We start from the raw sequence: 20,672 nt of genomic DNA, 5'->3' as shown, positions 1-20,672 counted from the left end.
CCAAAAAAAAAAGAAGAAGAAGAAGAAGAAGCCACATCAACCCAGTCACTTGGCCATGCCCACCTAGCTACACCCACAGAACCGGTTATTAAAAATTTGAATCCCACCCCTGCCTATGTTGTGTATCAAGGATGGCCAGCCTAGTGAACATTCACCACATTTTGTTGCATGAAAGTCTCCTCCATTGAAACCTCCAGACCACTAGTCCCTTTCTCTAAGTGATCACTAGAAAAAACAACTATTGTGGTAGTTTGTCTACAATGCTCACCAATGGGACCATTCACAGACCACTCACAAAAACATCATAGCAACAGCAACAGCACTTAGACTTTTACAGCCCTCTCTAAGCGGTTTTACAGAGTCAGCATAACAATCTGGGTCCTTATTTTGCCCTCGGAATGATGGAAGGCTGAGTTAACCTTGAGCCTGCTGAGATTCCAACTGCCAAATTGCAGGCAGCCGGCTGTCAGCAGAAGTAGGCTGCAGTACTGTATTTCACTGCAATGCTTAGGAATGTCCATTTGAGGTTTGCAGGGATGGACTTCATTTGTTTCTTTGATATGGTGATTTCTGATATAAGTGGGAGCTGCAGAGAAACTGTTTCCCTGGAGAATTAGAATTGGTGTTTGAACCCTTTGAGTCCACCACTCTCATTTTACTTCAAAGAAGTAAATCACTGGTACTTGAGAATGTGTTAAGGGGTGTCTGTAAGAGTCTTTTCTCCTATCACTGTTGCATCTTAGTCACTCCTGAGCCATAAGCCCCAAAACCATCCTTCTGTCATATATTACCATTTATTGTACTATCGCTATTTTTAACATCTTGTGGGACAATAGTTTCTGCAAAGCAGATGTATCTGCTTTGGAAGGAGAATATAAAGGGATGATCAGGGATCATCTACTCTCAGTTTGGAGGCCAAGGGCTTGATCAAGGCCAAAGTACTGACATTTATTTCACACAATAATGTTCACAATTTCTATGCTTCTCTGTGTAAATAGAACAAGTCTCCGCTACCTTTTTTTTTTGCCCACTGGAGGTTGTTTTTTTTTTTTTTTACATTCACCCCATACCCAGCACAATAAGTTCTGGCTAAATTCAATTTCTGAAAGAAGGAAAGAAAACAACAACACCCAAATGTTTTTTTCTCACAGTTTGGAAAAGAAGGGATCAGCAAGTGGCAAGATAGTGGGTTTTTTTGTTGTTCTTTGTTGTTTTGCTTATTGTTAAGACTTTTTAATCCCTCTGCATCTTCAATGGTGCAAATATAATGAGGAAAAAGAGAGAAAAAAATACACCCTGCCTCTCTGCAGATGCTAAAAAACATATACTACAAGTCTTATTTTTTAAAAATACAGACTACAGTTAGCAGACTATAGTTATAGCTTGGAAAGTCAATGTGGCTTATTAAGCACTCTCCTACAATGAGATCCATGTTGTTTATGGCTAGCTTCTGATCCTGCCCTGCAATCACATGGCCCCCAAGCAACGGCTGCACTGTTTTTATTATCTATCTACGGTGGTGCATGTGCGTCTGTCTGTCTGTCTGTCTGTCTGTCTGTCTGTCTGTCTGTCTATGTGATTAGCTGTCTAACCATCTGTCTAATCTATCTATCTATCTATCTATCTATCTATCTATCTATCTATCTATCTATCTATCTATCTATCTATCTATCTATCTATCTATCTATCATCTATCTATCATCTATCTGCTACCCATCTCACAATTCAGCAGCATTATGAATACCACTCTATAAAGCCTTAGTAAGACCACACCTAGAGTACTGCATCCAGTTTTGGTCACCACATTATAAAAAAGATGTTGAGACTCTAGAAAAAGTACAAAGAAGAACAACCAGAATGATTAGGGGACTGGAGACTAAAAAAATATGAAGAACGGTTACAGGAACTGGGTATGGCTAGTCTAGTGAAGAGAAGGACCAGGGGAGACATGATAGCAGTCTTCCAATATTTGAGGGGCTGCCATAGGGAGGAAGGGGTCAAGTTATTTTTTTAAAGTGCCTGTAGGCCAGACAAGGGATAATGGATGGAAACTGAACAAGGAGAGATTTAACCTGGAAATAAGGAGAAACTTTCTGACAGCGAGAGCAATCAACCAATGGAACAGCTTGCCCTCGGAAGTTGTGGGAGCGCCATCATTTGAAACTTTCAAGAAGAGATTGGACTCCTATCTGTTAGAAATGGTGTAGGGTCTCCTGCTTGGGCAGGGGTTGGACTAGATGACCTACAAGATCCCTTCCAACTCTGATTATCTGTTAAATCCCAGAATCAAGTGTGCCTTGTGTAGGGAAGGGCTTGCTATGAAACTCCCATATTGCAAAGCATCAGAAAAAGAACAGAAATGACAAATTTACTCCAGCAGCACTAATACAGACTACCGTATGAGGATTACAAGCAACATTAATTAATTAATTCACATTTTTATTTTTGTTTTAAAAGTGGCTATTTGAGAACAACTGGGTGAAGGGAAGTGAGAGAGATATTTACAAGCATTTGCTCTATTAAAGTTAATTTTGAAAGCTCCTGTACATTGGAGTGTGGCTGGTACTATTTCATAAAGGCAAATGTGTCATAGTAAATCAGACAGATGTTTATTAATTTTGTCCTCAAAAGCCAGTGTTCTGAAGTCTCTGGGATGATACAGTATTTTCCTGCCTCTCTACATTTCACATTTCTGAACTGCCCATCTCCCTCCAAAAGTAATCCGTCATCCAAACACCCTAATCATAATATAATGATTGCTGCTTATATTTAAATTCTGAGACCTTTAATTACCAAATCCTGCCCAGATTAAAAAGAGCTAGTCAACAGTGCTGCTGTGCTAAAGGAAATGGAGCAAAATAGCCCCTGCTTCTTGCTGTAGCTGCTCATATAGCCAGAGCCATTAATGGGTGGCAGTCATTCTTTAAAGTACAGTAATTGAAATGGACTTCTGATCTGTGATGCTCTCTGCTTCGTGAACACAAAGGGCAATTTCATTTACTCGGCTGCTGTCTCCCACAATACATTCCAATTTAGTGTCTATGAGATGTGCCGGACGAACTCCATAATCATTCAAGCAGTCAGTTTGATAAGCTTGCAATTTAACCGATCAGTTTAGATAAGGGACTCTAATCCCCCAAGTAAATAAAAAACACCAGTGAGAAGCCAGGAATGGATGTGTGGGAGAGACACTCCCCACCCCCACCCCAAGTCTTTCTCACCATAATACTGACATCATGCATGTTATGGGTCTGTAGACATGTAAATCATGGTTTGGTGATTAATTGGCCTCAAATAACGAAGAGAGATATTTCCATTATTCTGAGGGATAATAGATTAAGTATGCTGCTCACCACAGGATCTCTTCTGACATATTACCTCAGCATTGTTTTTACATTTGAGCTATATTCTATTCAACTCTAAAATCCTTGCAATTGCTTTAAAATAGCAATAGCAATAGGACTTAGACTTATATACCACTTCACGGTGCTTTACAGAAAGCAGTTTACAGAGTCGACATATTGCTCCCAAAAATCTAGGTCCTCATTTTACTGATCTCAGAGGAATGGAAGGCTGAGTCAACCTTGAACCTGGTGAGATTTGAACTGCCAAATTGCTGGCAGCTGGCAGTCAGCAGAAGTAGCCTGCAGTACTGTACTCTAACCATTGCGCTACTGCAGCTCTTAGATGAATATCTATTTGCATTGTGTAAAATATACAATACATAAAATATCCATTTATATTGTGTTAAATACAGAATCATGAGTGAGAGGACTATTGCACAGGTGCAAGATTTAGCTTTGTAGGTTGCTTGTGTTTCATATAATCTCTAAACCATTTGGATTAAGAAATGGTTAAAAGAGAGCTTGGCTTAAAACAATTTTGTTGTCGCAGAGTTCTGAACCACTGTCCATATAATGCAGCTCATTTGAATCTTAATGCAGCTAGCATGATTCATATTCTGTTAAATTATGTGGTATTGGATAATTAAGGGTGAAAGCTACAAATGATTATGACAGAATATTTATCTAGGCCTTCTAAAAATAAATTGTTATTGTGAAAGTACACTTATGTTTTTATTTATGCCTGTCATAGCAACTAATTCAGAAGGAAGAGACTTTCTCAGAGCTTCATGTTGGCAGGATTAAAATTCAGACAAGTGGATGGTCATTATAGTAATCATTTTTAAAATATATCATTCATCCAAGAATAGGCCCTGGATTGGTTTGCATCAGATGGAAAAGAACATTTTTTTGATGTGATGCTTCATGGACACTTTTATATTAGTTTATCTACTCATAAGTTTTTGCAGATTTTTTCAATAATTAGTACTGCATCTACTATTTAGAACAGCCCCAACCTGAGCACTTCTGAGTTATCATGGTGTATTTTAATCTGGATGTATCTTCTGTGAATCTGTCATGAGAGGGTCACCCATTAATGTTTCTCACCATTATAAGTTTAATAACTTCCTAGAATGTCAGAATTCTATATTAGTCTGTCATTAGATTCTCATCACTGAGGATTTATTATACATGTCATAACATCAAGAAAATATTTATGCAGCAACATTGATCTTAAAATACTCTGGGCTCAAGTGATTTCTCTACCCTCCCGTTATCAAGCATAACAAAAGCTCAAGTTCAGTCTAACTAGTTGAGTCTAACTTTTGTTTTCTTAAAATGAGGAGAAATGTATTATCATCCATGAATCTAATAGCCTTTTTTGCATTCCACCCTACAAAGGCATTATGCGAGTACACCAAAAAGTGCTGTTTTATTTCTGCTCCCTTTCTGCTACATGTTGCCTCTTTTTCCATTCAACCTGGAGGATTTTTAACTGGAGCTTGTTAATTTTTATCCTACCTTGAGTTAATGAATCACCCCATATTTCATCTCATAGTGGAACCTTCTCCACATTTTACTTTTACTAACATGGAGAAAAAAAAGAACTTATATGTAGACCGAACAAACTGCAAGAGATTGCACATTTGCAGGTCCACAATTTTCAAGCAGATTTTGTTTATTAGTGACAGAAGGAATGGGAGTTGAAGAAAGCTGGTAAGGATCAGTAGAAGAGTAATAAAAGCAAGTTAGACAAAGAATTTTTTTTTCTTATAACAGCAAAAGCACTATTGCTGGTGGTTTATATAGATAAAATAATGGAATTCATTTCATTTAGACCAATCTAAATGTATTTAAAGGGAGTTCAAATAAGTTTATAAAGAAAAAGTCTAAAGCACTGTAGTGGTAGCAGAACTACATGGCTGAATAACCGATAGGACCATGAATAGGAAATTGTCATTGATTTGGTTCCAGATTTTTGGCTTTTCCAATGATCTGGTTGGCCACTGTAAAAACCAGAGTACTGACTTGGATAGGATAAATGGTTATTTTATTGTTAGTGCATTTTGTAGATTAATTCAATCAATTTGCAGGCATTAAAAAGTGCAGCCCAATAGCTCCATATAGCAGCTAGCTTTTCTGTTGTAGCCTCAAAATCAAAACTTCAATATCAGGCCTTGTTGACTAAAACATGTTACCAAATTTCTAACCTTTTGCCCTAGTGGTCATTTGAAGCACAAAACTGGCAGTCTTTGAAGCCCAAGACATCTTGCCTTGGCTTGCCAAGCAAAGCCAAGTGTATCCTGAAACTGACAGAAACTGTACATACATTGTTAAAAATAACAATGCAGACTATCATTTATAATTTTAAGTTGAGTGCTGTGGTCAGATGTTTTATGACAGTTTTCCTGGACTTCAAAATAATCAAATCCAATAGTGAATGCCTTCCCTGCCCTTTCTTGCTATCTTTATACAAACATGGCTTTTGGGAATACAAACACGACTTTTAGGAATAAAGAGGGTTTGATTTTTGTACTTTGTTCTTTGTAAAGCAACTAATTTGAAGACTATGATTTGATATATAATCATATGAGAGTAGGACCATTCTCAGTGGTTTATTCCTGAACAGTCATATATGTACAGTGAAATATGCTTTTTCTAATCAATATCTGTAATTTTCCAATTGCTTCTTTCATGAGTTGCTTAATTGCCCAAAGTATGTCACTTTAGTGAACTACTTGTCAACTAAAAAGATACTCCTTTGGTCTTTTTAGCTGCCAGAAAAAGGGATTGGGGGAAAACAAGGCATTCTTGAAATGCTAGATAATCAACTCAGCAGCCCAAAGTTGTTGGAACATAAGAAGGTTATTGGAGAGCATGATGGATGACTCTTGGAGATGGATGTGTCCCATTGCAGAAGTCACATCCAGGGGATGGGGGAAAGACCAGGATCAAGGGGCAAATGTATGATGTGATTTAGTACCAACATGGCAATTTCTAATAAACCAATGTACTTTTTTCTGAGATGCAGCTAGAGACTTTTGCTTTGAATGAGGGGGATTTGTTGGAGCCCTGACACTACTTTCTGCTGGTTATTTATCTTCTTGGGCTCTTCTTATATTATTAATATATTATTACATAATATATTATGATATTATTATTAAGCCACCTTTTTTTAAAAAAAGGGAAAAGCTCCATGGAGGTGTGGCATTCACACAAACTAAATGTTGTAGTTAATTTTGGATTTCTGAGTCTATTAGAAATGACAGTATAATGAACTAGCTAATATGCTCTCCTTAATAATATTTCTAAGGCAATTTTAATAATGCAATATGTCAATGCAAAACATTTCTAAATATCCCATGCTCGCTGCTTTCAAGTGTCTGGCTTTGTATAGGGCTGTGCTTTCACAAATGATTCAAAAGCATATGAGCATAGCATGTCTGCTTTTTATTTGTTTACTGCAAAAGATAAACTGCTGCTGTTTTAAGAATTGCATAAGAGAGACACTGCCTTAATGAGTTGACTCACTAAAGCAGCAGTATCTTTCTAAAGCTCACAAGGGAGCTTTAAAAATGATACATCTACTAAAATAAATTTAATAAAGCATAATGAAAGCACTGCAATCAAGCTCATGAATTGTCCAAAGCAGTTTGTTTATCTTGATAGATCTTCCAGTATTTCCATAAAATACTATTGTGCTTAATTATGTAGGGACAATAATTAGTTTTGATTAATAAGCATTAGATCTCCTTTTGCAGTGAATATGCTATTATATTGTTTGGATCATGTAAAAATTGGTGAAGAACATCAAGGCTTCACAATGGAAAATACTGTGAATCAATAACTACCTCTAGGAGCAGCTGTTTTCTGAGTCTGTCCGGTACTGTTCAAGAAGCATCAGAGAAGGCATCAGGCAGTGTAAAAGGTTAATGATTACACAGCAATCAGCTGAATTTAATGTCAAGAAGGAATTGCTAAACAGGATGTTAATTGGATAACATGTGAACTTCAATTAGGAATATTTACAATCTGTGGAATAGAATTAGTTTGACATGTAGCTAAACATTAACTTGTTCACCCAGCTCTCCTGCCCATTTGTTAGGTAGAAAGAAAACTGCTGCAAAATGCCTAAACAGTGATGGTTTCTGATTCCACTGAAAGCTCAGGAGACATTCATGCAAACGTTAGTTGCAGTAGCTCAACTGAGTCCAAGTTTTAGAACATTTAAAAACCATCTTAATTCCAGATTTCTGAATTTTAGGATCTCATCAGTACATTCATACATTGCTTTCTTGGACTCTAATTTGCCAGGCATGCTATTTTGGATAATACCCAAATAACAATTATCAAGTGGGAAATTCTCTATATTTATGATAGCCATGGGTAGTACTGAAATATATATTCAGATTTCTGGGAGCTCTTTTAGAGGGGATATGGAAATTGGCTACAGGAAAAAGGGAAGGGTGGAAATTCACTTGCTGAAATGGTATAGGGCAGGGGTGTCAAACTCGCATCATCACGGTCGCATCGCCTGACATATCAATACTTTTTTCCCCTTTGCTAAAACAGGCATAGATGTGCCCAGCGTGTGATTCATCCAGCCCATAGGCTGGGAGTTTGACAACCTTGGTGTAGGGTCTCCTGCTTGAGCAGGGGGGTGGACTAGAAGATCTCCATGGTCCCTTCCAGCTCTATTTTGATTGATTGATTGATTGAAATCATTCCTCAGAAAGGGGTACTTATTGATACAAGCAATGTTGGCTTTTATCCTTAATGATTTTCCAGTATATTTTCTGAACAAGAATGGTACCATGGAAGCTAGGTCAATTATACTGATTCCTGAATGCACCTTAATCTTTGATGCTTTATTGATAGAATTTGAAACAGGTATGAACTACTCCTCGTTCTTATTTACCAAGAAAATTACCTGTATAAGTTTGGAATACTCATACAATTCCTTGTTACAATCTTCTTGATTTCATATAATCAGAGTTAGATTCCCAGAAAAACAAAGAAGCCAGTTAATAATTGGAATATGTAGACAGGAAATGTAAAGAGTATCTCACTATTCGGCCTTTCTCATCCTATTTGAAATAATGCTTATCACCCTTAGGTAGTATTAACTGTAGCTACCTTCCTTGCCCCATTCTTCAACCAGGAATAAAGAAACAATGCCAAAACAGAATTAATTGGAAAACACAATGATAGTTTAAAGCCAATAGTTAACAGATCTAACAAACGAACAAACTGAAGCAAACTGCTTTAGCAGCTACAGTATTTCATCTCAAGGAGGAGTTTTGTTTGGTCATAAATTTAGACATAGATAAACTATCGTGGACTTCCATAGTAAAAAAAAAAAGAAGAAGAAGAAGGGTTCCAGAGATGGTATTTAGCAGATTCTGACCAGTTCTGGAGAACCGGTAGTGGAAATTTTGAATAGTTCAGAGAACCGGTAGTGGAAATTTTGAGTAGTTCAGAATACCATCTCTGACTGGCCTTGCCCCTATCTATTCTCTGCCTCCCGACTCCCAGCTGATCGGCTGGGTCTTCTTTTGTTGCCCTGCACAGGAGAACAGAGCTGGAAAGCAGGTTAGTGGGGGTGGAGAAAGGATGGAGATTTTACAGTATCCTTCCCTTGCCATGCCCACCAAGCCACACCATGCCCACCAAGCCCACAGAACCAGTAGTTTAAAAAAATTGAATCCCACCACTGAAGGGTTCAGTTTGGAAGTCAATTGTCTGTGGTAGCTATTTATCCAGGGCCTCTGAAGTTTGTATTGCCAGGCGTTCCTGTTAAAGCTAAGTAGGTACAATCTTATAAAGAGCTAGGTGAACCTTACAGAAGACTTAGCTTCTTTTACCAATTTGAAGAGAGATATTTTGTTCGTTCTCTCCAAAATTGTGCAATTTTGTGAAAATCTTCTTTGGAATGCTATGTGTAGTCCTACTTAACACCTCTGGCTGCTTAGCTGATATCACGTTAGTCTCTAGCTTTAAGATACTTCTGGGAATATTATTTTCTTCACAATACTTTATTTTATATACTCTCATCTTTAAATGTCATTTTGTGGAATATTTCCTACTTTCAGCAACTGCTAGGCAATAAATAGTAGTAAAGTTAGAAAATAGTATTGTACTACTTCTATAGTAATTATCTCAGTCAATGGAAGTACCTAACTTATCTTGTCTAAGCTCAAAGCTAAGCAGGTTCAGATCTGATTCATGTTTGGATGGGAGACTACCAGACAACACCAGATTATAAACTAGCCTGGAAAGTGAACCCCCTAGAGGCAACACCAAACTAAATCCATAATGTTCTCAAGAACCAGCATTATCTTCCTCAAGAAGTCACAAACAGTTGAGTTTGGCTTTAAAAAGTGGCTTTACTTTACTTCACTCGCATGATTATCTCTATAAGTGATAGAAACCCGACCAGTGATTATCATGAAACCTTCTTGAAGTTCTATTTAGAGAAGGATTTGAACTAAGCTTCTCCTAGACAATCTTTCCAAATAGAAATAATTAGAATGTGAGCTCATATTAGCCCTATTAATATTATAGAACCTGAAAATAACCAAGAGAACTTAGGGAGGCAATTATCATGTAACATTTTAATTTAATGAAAACATTTTTTTTCTCTTAAAGAAGCTATTCCTGCCAAACCTAATTGAAAATGCATAGTGGAGATAGAGTCCATAAATTAAATAATAATACCATTTAGTCCTGCTACTGAAATGGAAAGATGACTTGGATTTTACTACTTTTTCCACTAAAAAAGTGTTTCCATGAATTGTGCTTCATTTCTACTCACAGACTATGCTGTATATGACAACTGAATTATGTGATATTTGGAATATATATAATGATTCGATGAATCATTTGGCATTTGAGGAAATGTAATAACAATGGTTTCTCAATATGTGCACTGATCATAGGTGTTTTAGTTTAGTTCTTACAATCTCTGATAGAAGGGAAAAAACCCACATCAGAGTCAGTATATTAGTACAGGGGAAAAGCCATATATTTTCAGGAATTACTGTTTACCTGACAACTGCCTCTTTTTCCCAAGGTGAGACACCTCCCTCTACTTTTTCAAGGACAAGAACGGAATAGAGGGAGTGCAGATGGGTCTCCCTGGACTTAATTTACTGTTAAGATAATCCAGTTTTCTCCCAGATGACATCCAGCTGCTTTCCTGAACAGAAGCCAAGTGTAATAGATAGGAATGGGCAATCCATAAAGGGGTCTTCTCATACTCAACAAATGCAGCATGAATGCAGTACTGAATTTCTGATTCGGGGCACTGAAGACTTGCTGCTGCTTTTATTTTTAACCAAAGGAATTGGCATGCTGAGGGAATTGTTTTTAAATCAAAATGCCTGAAATGAGACTCAAGCACAGTGTTTCCAAAGCAGATGATATGTTGCATTATCTGAAGGTAGAAAGGTCTCGTTCACTTTAATAGACATGGAATAGAAGATTTTTTACAGTTATTCTTTTAAAAAAACCTACATTCACACTGCTGCATTCTGTACCAAACAGATTGTTTTTAAAGGCAGCTCCTTGTAGAGAGCATTACAATAATTTAAATTGTTGGTAATGATAGTAGGAGTCACTTTCACAAGGTCTCTGTCTCAGAAAAGGTCACAATTGGTCAAATGGCTATCTATGGCTCTAGCAGGAACTTTGACTTCATGGGGACCCTCAAATAATTGACCTGCCCTAACAAGGGCAATGCCTACTTACCCAGAGTAACCACAGAGGTCAAAAAAGAACCCTGATATACAAACACTTATTTCTTGCTTGGGTTCTGTTCCATCCTCTTCTCCCTGTCCCAATCTATCAGTTACCAAACATCAAGACAGAATTTTGGTAGAATTCACAGTAATAATACAGTCATGATATGAAGCTGGGTATCATCAGCAACTGAAACTTATAGATGATGCTCATACATCATCTATACAGTTTCATACAGACATAATTTGGACTTTTTAATTCCTTTGAATATCCACAGCTTCATAAAGTCCCATGACAGATCTCCATATCAAAGTCCTTACCCCCACCTATGTTTAGCTCTTTTAAAAGATCTTCACATGAAGGTTTTTTGGTGGGTTATGGGATAGTCCAGCCCATGTGAGATCAATCGGAAATTAGAAATCAAATATAAAGAAGTGTATGCCATGCATGCAATACAACTACATTGTTTTTATTTTGAAGACAACTGCTATTTTTTCCAATTTATATATGTGCATGTTGTGTGCCTACTGTTGTGGCCACCAGCAGCCACTGGAGCTGGCAGCAGATTTGGACAGTGAGGAGGTTGGGGAGGAATGTGGACCAGTCCTGGAGTCTGGGGAAGGCTCTGGTGAGTGCTTTGTGTTGGAGGCAGAGATGGGGCCACGGCCATCTGACAGTTATCAGCTGCCTTCAGAGTGGGACATCAGTGAGCAGACAAACACCTGGAGCCTGTTCCCAGTATGTGCATGCACAGAGTTGCCAGGAGAAGGGAACTAAGGAACAAGGGTTGACTCAGGAGTAAAGCCACAGGTGGATGTTGAATGGCCCCTCCCCATAGAGAATAAAGAGGAGCGAAAGGGGAGTGGTGTTTGCAGGAGACTATTAGTTCAATTAATTAGGGTGAAGTTCTGTTCCTCACTTCTTGCCAAGTATTGTCTGCTACAGAGTGATGTTTGGAAAATATTGCCCTGGCAGCTCTCCAAGCCTGATAAAAGTCTGTAATTGTGAAATCTCTTTAAAGACTGTTGGCCCGGACTTTGCTGGAGAGGAATTCACTTTAAACTAAATAAAGGGATTTTATCGGAATGAGGAGTCGGCTTCGTGCTTTTGGGAAGCCTAGGTCAGAACACCTACACACCTTCACAGATCTATTGGTTCAACCCTCCAAAACAGCCCCAATTTTTCATGTGGCTCCTTGGGAAAATTAATTATCCACTCTAACTTAAGATACAAATAAAAAATGTGTTATAGTTATGCTTTTCTTCTTGCATCACAACATAGTTGAAGAACATAAGAACTCAATCAAAAAAGAAGAACCAACCTCTTCCCTGGTCCAACACCTCAAAGCCACAGGACATGAGATTGACTTTAAAAATACCAGAACTATCGCCAAAACTGAACACCACAGCAGCAGAATAATCAGAGAAGCCATAGAGATAGAAAAACGCCCACACAGCATGAATAAAAGAGATGACACCTCCCGCTTACCAGCCATTTGGAAACCTGCCCTCATGAACAGACGAGTACCCAACATGATAAATGACACCAGACCCACACCCATGAGGGCCACACAAGATGCCACCACCACACTTCCACGTAAAAATCAGACTCACACCCACACAGAAGATGAGACACGACCACAGACCAGAAGCCGCACTGCAGCTGCATCACTACCCACTTCAAACTCCTCTGAACCATACATGAAGCGAACTGACCCCCACCATGAAGATGTGGCATGACCACGAACTCGAAGCCAAACGAACACAGACCCAGACCCCAAACTCAAAGCCATATTAAAAACCCAAAATGCTACATCACAGCCACCCGCTCAGGACATCACATCAGAAAACTCAAGAAATTACACCTCAAGAACTCAAGAAGTCACAACACAGCAAATGACCCAGGATATCACAGCACAAGACCAAGGATACCACAGCAATAAATCTCACAAGGTCATCACACAACCCATTACCCAAGCTGTTACTACACAGGAGGCTAATGGAAAAGAGATCAAAACACAAACGACCCAGGAGATTACAACGCAAGACCCAGGATACCACAACAAAAGAACTCACAAGCCCATCACACAACCCATTACCCAAGCCGTTAAAACACAAGAGGCTAACGACCCAGGAGATGACAGCACAAGATCCAGGATATCTCTACAACAAAAGGCCATTACACAGGCCATTATACCAACATCAACTCCATCAACCAATCAAGAGGCTGCAGCACAGCCAACCAGCCCAGCACACCATCCCCACCACTTGTATATATAGAGAGATGGCAGCTCCGGTCACACACTGCTTGCACTGGCACTAAGCCGAAAGCACCAGCCTGAAGATGGCGAGTGGGACCTCGCCAAACGCGTTGCCTAGATACTTTGAATCTACGCGGGAGAAAACCCGAATAACAAAGATCCACATATATATATATATATATATATATATATATATATATATATATATATATATATATATATATATATATGTGTGTGTGTGTGTGTGTGTGTGTGTGTGTGTGTGTGTGTGTGTGTGTGTTTATATATATATATATATATATATATATATATATATATATATATATATATATATAGTTTATTTATTTAAAGATAATGTCAATAAAGCAAAAGTTTGTTCATGGTCAAGTATTGTACAAACTTTTTGACTCATCATAGATATTTTTATTTTTCAATGTCAATATTCTTATTATGATGGATACAATAGCTCTTCTTTTCTAACTCACTTAGGTTGTATAAAAACAGACACTACTAAAGAGATTTTCACTGACTTTTACAGAAGCACCCTAGGGAAAATATGCTGACTGAAATGCAACCATATCTTGATAGTTCAATTTATTACTGTCCAAATTGCCAGTATTCTTCAAGGTTCAATTTACTATTATCAAAACACTAGTGTACCTTGGATATGCTAAGAACTATAAAGTTGTTTCAAATTTCCCATTAGCTAGTAAACAATAGACATGAAATAACAACTCGGTATTCATGGAAATGTTATTTGAGGAATAAAAACGGAGATCATAAGTTTTCAGAAATTTAAGTCTCTTTTTTTTAAAAAAAACGTATAAGCTACCTTTCAAAGGAACCATGGGGAAGGGCTGTGGGTAGTTCCTGATGGCTACCTAGTGACCCTTTAGAAGCTTGTTGCCTGCTTGGACAAAGCTTGATATACAGTAATGTTATGTTGGAATGACCATGCAAGACAGGAGGAAGAACCACAGTTTAGACAATGGTCTAATGAGTGACCCCCCGAGACCAAGGGATGAGGAGTGGCAAAAGTGACTCAGACGGAACCTCCCCTATTTTCAGGAGAGAAAAAGTGTGGGTTTCACATATGTACGATTCTGTTAATGTAGCTTCACAATAAAGATAACACTAGTACTTCTGGTTATGCTTATTGCCTGGACTAACTCTCAAGGATCAACTCACATACCTATTCAAAAGGGCATGTAGGTTCAAATTCAATCTTTTTGGTTGAACGAGGCCATTCTGCTTGTGACTGCTACTGATGCAGTAGGTCTAACAAATAATGCAAAGGGTTGTTTGGGACCTCCTTTCTCCGTTGAATTTTATTTATTTTTTTTTTGAAATGGTGAGAAAATGTATTTATTTGCTATATGCCTCCCATCTCATAAAAGCATAATTCTACATATAAAATGATGTGTAACTTTTTATCGAATAACCAATTAAACAGCAGTAGTGGTTTAGATGTTCAGAGCTGAAAAAAATCTATTGCAAGAACTTAGTCACTGGATGGTCTTATTTTGCCAATCAGTTTTTAAAAAAGAGAATATACTATTCAACTATAATAAACAAGGACATGGCAAAAGAGCAACAATGGTACATTGAAATATCTGCAATAAATACCACTAGCCTGCAAGGAAGAGTGAGATCATAAAACAGACAAAAAAATAGAAGTTGAAATGTTCTGGGACTTTTATAATTCAAGGAGACAAGCATCTGCCACACTAGACTTAACAGGTATTGATTAGAAAGACAAAAAAGTCTAGATAGTGAATGCTGGAATATCTAAAGGCAGCAGAATATAAGCAAAAGAAAATCAGAAAGTGCACAAAAATATGTTATTTTACAATTAAGATAAAAGCGGCACCTACAAAGGGGGAAATTGATACTGCACATTACATCATTGTGCAAATGATAATTATGGATTGTATATTATTTGCTTCATAAAGCAAATGACACAAAGTGTGTCATTTCCTTCAGTGTTTTGATAACTTTAAGATGTGTGTACCTCAACTCCCATAATTCCCCAGACAAGACTGATGGATTATCATATATAGTCCAGTGACTCCAAAATCTATTACTTCCCCCAATAGTTCAAAGCAGTGGTGGGATTCAAATTTTTTAACTACAACTTCTGTGGGCGTGGCTTGGTGGGCGTGGCAGGGAAAGGATACTGTAAAATCTCCAGTCAAAGGTGGTATTTGCAGGTTCTCTGAACTACTCAAAATTTTCGCTACCGGTTCTCCAGAACTGGTCAGAACCTGCTGAATACCACTTCTGGTTCAAAGAATGAATCATCTTTTTCTGAACCTGAACTCATACATGCTATAAACAAAGATATTATAATTTATTAATTAAGTATGAATCATATCAAATAGAATCTCTTCCTGAGTGCTTTGATATTGATAGTATGAAAAGCTGTTTCCTAATAACTTAGAAAAAACTCAGAAAATAGTAAAATGTGGATTATAGTTTCTTCACAATATTCAAGGCACATCAAACCCTGTCTATTTTTTCTAAAACTGCATGTGGAATAAATCATAACAGGTCACAGTAAAAGATTTATGGTAATTAACTGTGATCAAGTTATCCAGATAAGTGGTACCTGTTTTTTGTTTCAGAGGCTTGAGGAAGTGAATATGATAGTTAGCTACTGCAGAAATATTTTGATAGACAATACCTGTTGTTCTCTGTTTTCCTCTATCTTCAACCTTACTATAATTGAATTTCTGTAGTTCCTTGAGCTATAAACCAGTTTTGTGTGGTTTGAACAAAGAACATATTACAAAGGGTTTTCAAATGAACCTGAAAATGTTATTCAATCGCAAAAAAATCCCTTTGGCCTTAAGCAATGTATTATTAAATTAAGAACTAAAGACTATATTTTGGACTTAAGAGATGGCATTTTCCTTCCAAATAACTGATTGTTTACTGTATTGTTTCTATCAAATCCAGTACCTGTCAATAGTGGTGTCCCCCAGGGCAGTGTTCTAGGACCAACTCTCTTCATACTCTACATAAACGACCTCTGTGATCATATTAAGAGCAATTGCGTTCTCTTCGCTGATGATGTAAAGCTGTTCAATACCACAGACAATACTGCTACCTTACAAAAAGATCTTGACTATGTATCTGAATGGTCAAACAAATGGCAACTTCAAATCTCAACAAATAAATGCTCTGTCTTACATATTGGCAAAAAAAATCAGAAAATAAAATACAAGCTGAATAGTCAAGATCTTGTTGATGACCCAAGCTCTGTAAAGGACCTTGGAATACTCACCTCTAATGATCTAAGTGCTAGAGCCCACTGCAACTACATAGCCAAAAAGGCATTAAGAGTTGTTAACCTAATCCTACGAAGTTTTTTCTCTGGTAATATCACACTACTAACCAGAGCATACAAAACATTTGCTAGACCAATACTCGAATACAGTTCATCAGTCTGGAACCCTCATTACGTATCTGATATTAGCACAATTGAGAAAGTCCAGAAATATTTCACAAGAAGAGTTCTCCACTCCTCTACTCGTTGTAGAATACCTTATGCCACCAGACTTGAAATTCTAAAACTAGAAAACCTTGAATTACGCCGTCTTCGGTCTGACTTAAGCATGGTATATAAAATCATACATTGCAATGTCCTACCTGTCAATGAATACTTCAGCTTCAACCATAACAACACAAGAGCACACAATAGATACAAACTCAAAGTAAACCGCACCAAACTTGATTGCAGGAAATACGACTTCAGCAATAGAGTGGTCAATGTCTGGAATACTCTACCCGACTCTATAGTCTCTTCCCCAAACCCCAAAAACTTTAACCTTAGACTGTCTACTATTGACCTCACCCCTTTCCTAAGAGGTCTGTAGGGGGCGTGCATAAGCGCACCATCGTGCCTACCGTCCCTGTCCTATTGTTTCTCTTATTCTTTTATTTTTCTTATATGTACCCATTTCATGTATTCACAACTATGTATACACTTATACTTATTATCTTGTAAACAATTGGCAAATCAAATAAATAAAAATAAATAAAAAATAAATATGTGCCATTAGGTTAGCACAGATTCTTAGTAAAAACACAGATTTTTCCAGGGTGATCTCTGTCCCTCTATTATGTCATTGCCTCTATTATTAAGAATATCTACTTTAGCTCTGGTCAACTTTATAATGCAAAAAAACAAACAAACAAACAAAAACCTGCAGAACTCCGGATTAAATACTTTTTTTCATGACTAAAATTCTTAACACCAAAAAAGGATGGTATGTTTTGATGTGGGGATATATAGCACTACATACATACATACATACATACATACATACATACATACATACATATTTGTTTTCTTAAGTTTTCACGGGTACTTACATGTATGGTATTCAGCTTTGTTCGGGTATTTCCCCACGTCATTGTAGTTGTGCTTTCAAAGTTGTAGCAACGTTTCGGCAGAATCTCATCTGCCATCATCAGGCTTCTGTATTGTGTTCATCAGATGAGATTCTGCCAAAACATTGCTACAACTTTAAAAGCCCAACTACAATGACGTGGGAAAATACCCGAACAAAGCTGAATACCATACATATACATATACATATACATATGCATATGCATATGCATATACATATACATATACATATACATATACATATACATATATACATACATACATACATACATACATACATACATATATACATATACATATACATATACATATACATATACATATACATATACATATACATATACATATACATATACATATATATATATATATATATATATATGGGAAGGAGTTAAGAAGGGGATGGTTACAATGATAAGATATATTATGTATACTAGTTCAAAATAAGAATGTAAAGTAATTGTTGTTGTTATGGTAAAGAAATTGTATTAACCACAAATATTATGCACAAAATATTTACAGTGTGTACCCAGATGACACACTGTATAAAGAAAAGATGGAATGTTTGTAAAATTAAATTAAATTAATTTTTTTAAAAAAAGATCTGAAAAAAATCTAGCTCACTTTACCTGAATTTGAAGAAAGGGTTCTCTCATAGATTTCAATTCAACAAAACATTGGATATTCAGAAAAAAAAATGTAATGATAATGACAATGATGATGATGAGCAAACATTTATGAAACTAATATTTGCTTTTTATTTTTCTCCCTAGTTAATTATATCTAAATTAATTGTATTAATTAGGTGATCTGATTAAAAAGGAATATGCAATACTGTAAAGTTCTGGCAATGTACAGTAAAACAAAAACAGAATAAAATTATAACATTAGATTAAACGTCTGGGAGAAGGAAAGGAAAGGTTCTCTGAAACCAAGCTTCTCACGTGAATCAACAACACAAGTTTCTTTAGCTCTTCTGGGAAAATATTTCAAAGTACCACAACACAGTTGAAAGGAACATCTTTCAGTCATCAGACATTTCATATAAAATGGACATCTGAAGATGGTGTGAGTCATGAGCCATAACTAATCAATGATCATTGTTTCAACAGAGAGCTTCTACTCAGCTATAGCTCTTAAGGCTGACTTCAGAAAATTCCAGTGGGTTCAATTCCATACACTCTTTGAATTAGGAAATTTAATCTCCTTTTTCAAATACCATCCATTTACTTACAAGTGATACAAATATCACAAGTCATGCAAATATCACTTGTTCCTCCATCTTTAGAAAGATCTACACTTTTTTTTTATGGATGCTAATCTGCCATAATGCGCTACCTCCGAATAACAATTGGGGGGGGGAGTGGAGTGGCGTAACTGTGCTCTCATCCTGCTTCTAAACTTCTCTGTGGTGTCTTTTGGTCATTGCAGGAACAGAAAGAATATGCATTAGCTTAGCATTTCATCCAATCTACTAATGGCTCATTGTGTGTTCTTATTATGACCCTGAGGTGAGATAGAAATGGAAAGAGGAAACACAATTTATTCTTTATCATTCTTTCATCCACATGAGACAGGTAATGAATAAGAAAAAGATGCTGGAGGATTCAGTGCTATCTATTAAAATAAGTGCCAAGCAATTATTAAAAGCTTTCTGTTTCTCCAATTATTTTGGAGGACATTATATCCCTTGGTTGTGAGCCAATATTTCATTGTGCCAATGCAAGCAGAAACTACACAAAACATATCCACTAGTAGAAGAGACCAGATTGTCAATAATTTTCAGTCCTTCTCCACCCCCAAGTACCGCCTGCTCTGTTGTTAATAGAGTGTACTTAAGTTGAAGCACAACAAGTGTAGGCACTTGGACTAATTCAAGTAGATTTTTTGGGAACAATATAAAAGGGTTAGCTGTTGTGTTCTTTCAATACTGTTTTTTCCAATTTTGTAATCTAGCCTACAATTCTAATATTTTCTTGTTTAACTCAAATTCCAGCACTGTGTCTGATTAGACTTAGCTTTCCAAGTTCAGCCCAATTTGACTTCTATTTAGCTGGATGTCATGTTGCTGGAAGGACTTCTATTGTGTGAAAAATATTTTCAGAAGATATTGCCAAACAAAGAGGGGAAATGTGCAATAATTAAATATCACTTTCCTCCTTTCTGTTTGTAACATCTGCAGGTTCAAAATCTTCCAGTTCTGGAAAATTTGACTTGTTTCCACACGTTGCTAATTATGTATAAAACTTCATAAAGCTACACATAAAAAGAAAGAGTGCAGCCATAAGGGAAAAGATGAGAAAGATTAAGGCAAAAAGCTATTTACAAAGGCATAAAGAAAGCAATTCTTGAAGCAAAGAGGAAGCCAAGATTTCACCTGAATGGTAAAATGGTGAAAATCAAGCAGGTATTGTTTATGCAAAGTATAAAAGCAAATGAAAACCTAACTGAATGACAGTGAAAGTTTTGTTTTGGGGCAATGGCACAAACTATAGCAAGGAGGACCTGAGATGGGTAGATGTTATTTGATGGTGTTAAAAGCATTGTTGAAGAAGAGTGCAAGCTGTTCCACCTAAAGCTATCTTTTGAATTGATTGATGATGGTTTTGTTAATGCTCATTGTGTTGAAGTGTTTTGGGGTTGCACCCAAGACTCTATCAGTCTCATTCTACTTCTACTTGTAGGTCTTTCTATTTTATTATTTTCTCCAGTTCTTTCTCTTCTCTTCTGCTGCCTCCAGGTATTGTAATATCCATTATTCATACTTTTTTGTTTTTCTTTTTAACAATTGTTAAGCCTGGAATGTCCTTCTCCTCTATTCTCCTCTATCTCCAAGTGCTGCAACATCCATTGTGTAGATGATTTTGTCTTTCTTATCAACAATTGTTAAGTCTGAGTGTTATGTGTGGCAGAT

Source organism: Notechis scutatus, chromosome 4 (genome assembly GCF_049901735.1).
Source record: "Notechis scutatus isolate UNSWTSFEM ecotype Mainland chromosome 4, rNotScu1.2, whole genome shotgun sequence".
Classification (NCBI taxonomy): Eukaryota; Metazoa; Chordata; class Lepidosauria; order Squamata; family Elapidae; genus Notechis; species Notechis scutatus.
This window is presented reverse-complemented; position numbering follows the sequence as displayed.